The following is a 3,662-nucleotide window of genomic DNA, read 5'->3' on the forward strand; positions in this document are numbered from 1 at the left end:
CTGCTGAACTGGAGAGCGGCAGGTAGCGTGAGGAAGTAGGAGCCGCTTCTTCATGTATAAGCCTTTTTCCAAAAAATCACAGCTCCGAGTCCTGCTGCACGCCTTTCAAAATCCCCCCCTTTGCAGTTGGAAGTAACCAAGTCAGAGGCTTTTGATTCCAGCACCAGATGATACGTCTTTTCGAAACCCAATTTCTTCAGGACTCAGCCTCCAGCTCTAAGTAATTTACACCGACTTAGCTATCAATCAAGGATGCTTATTCTAGACTCAGGATACTTGTTCATTACAGCACAGTCATTCTGAGGTTGCCTTTTCTACGGCAACATTTATAGGAGCAGGCCGTCCGTCCCTCCGTCTGTCTTCCCCAGGAACTGCTGATCCATGGCTGATTTCAAATACTGTACCACAGGGCATGACAACTGGTGAGGAAGCAGAGCAGAGCACCCTACTCGTGGAGATCCCTCTCCTTCGACGACGCAGACCTTTTTTTCTCTACTTGCAAAAGCCGTGCTTAAAATCTCCAGCTGCAGGTAAACGCAGACCTTTTTTTTTCTCTACTTGCAAGAGCCGTGCTTAAAATCTCCAGCTGCAGGTACAGAAATGTTGATACTGCAGCCAGAAGGGCTATCATAGCTATGCATAGGCTGACTAACTTCTACAAACCCTGAAGGTATTTCAGTCATTTCATCTGTTCACTGGAAGTAATTTGGATGATTTATTACTGATGCCCCCTTCAAACACATTATCACCTCCAAGTGCCTGGTTATCCTTGTGCTTCATCTCCAATGAGAGCTTGTAATGAGGGGCTTGCACTGGTTTGCTATGGGAGCAGGTAACACACCATTAGAAAGGAACTACTATATTTACCTGCAGGAAAGCTTTCCTCTGATGTTTTGACCAGTGCCCAGTTGAAGGAAGAGGGACACCGTGCCTCAGAGTGAGTAAATGGGAACGGAGACGGGGTGGGGGGGCTTATGCAGTCATTCACCATCTCGGTTTATCGCCTGGTCAAGTGAGACCCAAACCAGGTCAGGATCAAAGGCGTCAGCATCTCCAGTATGGGGGACCGGCTACTGGTTTGGGGGTACAAAGGGTCCGATTTCGAATGGGAATAATTCCCAAAGTGGACTTGGGCTATACAAGGTAGTGAGAGTTTCCAAGCCCAGATTTTCTCCTGTGAGCACAGCTCAAGAATGTAAGGTTACACATAAATCAGTCAGAAAGGCTGCAACGTGCTGCTCTTATTGCCCGCTGGCTTAGCCAGGGCTAGCAAAGCCTCTGGAGTGGATGTAAGGTTGCCAGGGGAAGAAGTGAGCTGTTCCTTCTCATTTCTGTTCATCCTTCCTACGGACTGGCGACAGCTTTCTTTTGCCTTCTGGAACCGAAGTTTGTATCGCCTCTTAGCTGTCTTGAGTCAGACCTGGCTCCAGCTAAGGCTGATTTCAGAGTAACCTGGACGTTCACCATGGCCCAGCCGCACTGAGCCGCATGGGTGCCCCGTCACCCGCTCTTCAGGGAGGGCTGGTGATGGCCCCAGGGGCTCAGAGAAGCCCCTCCACAGCCTGCAAACAACGGAGGTGCATGCCTGAAACTCCGGAGCATCAGGGGTGGGTGCTGCGTTAGGACATGCAAAGGTAAGGGGGAAAGGTCAAATTCCCTTCTTGAAAACAGCAGCTGCTCACTGCAGAGACGAAGAAAGGGGTTTTTGCTCCATTAGGTGAACTGCAAGATTGCACAGGTATTGAGATAATGGCTTTTTTGCCATCCTTTGAAGCTGCGTATTGGTCTGGAAGGAACAATGGTCCAACCTGGTGTAGTAAATCATATGGTCTTGTAAGTACAGCAGTAGCCGGATATAATTTCTGCTAATGAGAGCAGGACTCTGCTGATTATATTTCACCCAGTGTTATTGCTCCTGAATTAGATTCAAGAGGTGGAGATATGCAATATCATACTCAAAGAACATAAGGGTGAGATGGCGTGGTGATACAGCGCACTTGATTAGTCAGGGGATCAGTAATTCAAGTGGAAATACAGATGAAGTTAGGAAGAGGAGCTCACTTTATAATAGTATGCTCTATCAACTCTGTAGTCCATTCACTTCTGCAATTCGTATTTCCTGTTCACCATGAACGCAGTCACACAACAAAGTAAATTGTTTCACCTTTCTGTGCAGATGGGCTCTTTTTACATGCACATTGGCATTTTTTTTTTTTAAAAATTCCACTACCAATATGTGTGCGCTACTTCAGAATGTTATTTTGAACGTGTGTTGGTCTTGTCTTTTCATAAGAACACATTGCATATCCGAAACATCATTTACATTCAATGGTTCAAGTGTTCATAGTGGACTCAGGTCACTAGAGTTTCCCCCTGCCTTAAAGGTGCCAGGCTGGCACTCTCATACGCGCTTCTCTGCACCATCAACATAGAATCGCTGTTTGGAATACTACTACTAATAATGAGCATAACCCCCTCTCGTAGCTTACTTTACAAGTAAGGTATTTTGTTTGTCTCTCCTTTCTGTTTAACCCTGCCCCTATTTATATTCAGGAGAGAATCTACTTCACCCATTCCTGAAGTGTCATCACCTCCACGCCTAATTTTATTTCGGAAGGAAATTGGACTGACAACCCTAGCAACTTCTGATTATTCACAGAACAGCCCGTGTGAAGAGATTAAACGTACCAGCTTTTCCGTGTTGCCCTGTCAGCACACAACCCTTCAGGGATCTTCTCTTGATGTGAACGTTAGCTCAGCCCCAATGTTCATTCATCCTTGACTCCTGTTTCGTTAATACCAGCTATGTTGTTGGTGATATGACGTGGACATCTTATCTCTCTCCTTCCCTCTCCAGCAACTACACCGGGAGCCTCATTTTATTTCAGTCAGGCTCTCACACAGCTCCCAAAGCACAGGACTACGGCTGACGGGGGCTGGAGCCAGCGGGCAAACGGGAGAGCGATGGTTCTCCTACCTCTCCCCTGCACCCTCTCCCTGCCCGGAGCACAGGAGCTTCGCGGTGCCGCACAGCGACCCTGGCCAGCTCCCCACAGCACCAAGGGCTCAGACACCTCGGCCGTTATGGTGAACGGGGGTGGCCTGGGTGTCCAAGGCTGAGAGAACATCGCCGGAGCTACGTCCTGAGGCGCTTGGCCTCCTGCTTTGCTGTGGGATGTGCATCCAGCCCTGTGAGCCGACTGCTCTGCTCTCGAAGGCTGTTGCATTGTTTCTGGTGGAAGTGCAGAAAAGCCAGGCCTGTAACGGGAACGTTGGATTTTTGGTAGTTTCAGTGCCTACCTCAGCGGCAGCACCGGGCATCACGGCACTGCCCTTAACACGTGTGACTGCCTGGGTCTCAGGGAGGGCTGGAGATTTCCCGACGCGTCGGCAACAAACTTCAAACGCAGCTGTGGGTTGTTTCCTCGGAAATGATGCAAGTGCAAACATACCCAGCGGTGCATTTGGAAAGACAAATTCATCTCTGAAATAGCTAATAACATGTTTTTACTGCTTACGCTGCTCTGATACAGGCTTTCCTTGGTGCGGACTTAATTTATTAATACACAAAACATAACCTTGAAACTAGAGCGTGGCAGAGCTAATGACAAATGAAGAACTTTCCGTTGAAGCACTCTGAATGAACTACAATTAAACGACGC

Source organism: Cariama cristata, unplaced genomic scaffold (genome assembly GCF_000690535.1).
Source record: "Cariama cristata isolate BGI_N322 unplaced genomic scaffold, ASM69053v1 scaffold294, whole genome shotgun sequence".
Taxonomy (NCBI): Eukaryota; Metazoa; Chordata; class Aves; order Cariamiformes; family Cariamidae; genus Cariama; species Cariama cristata.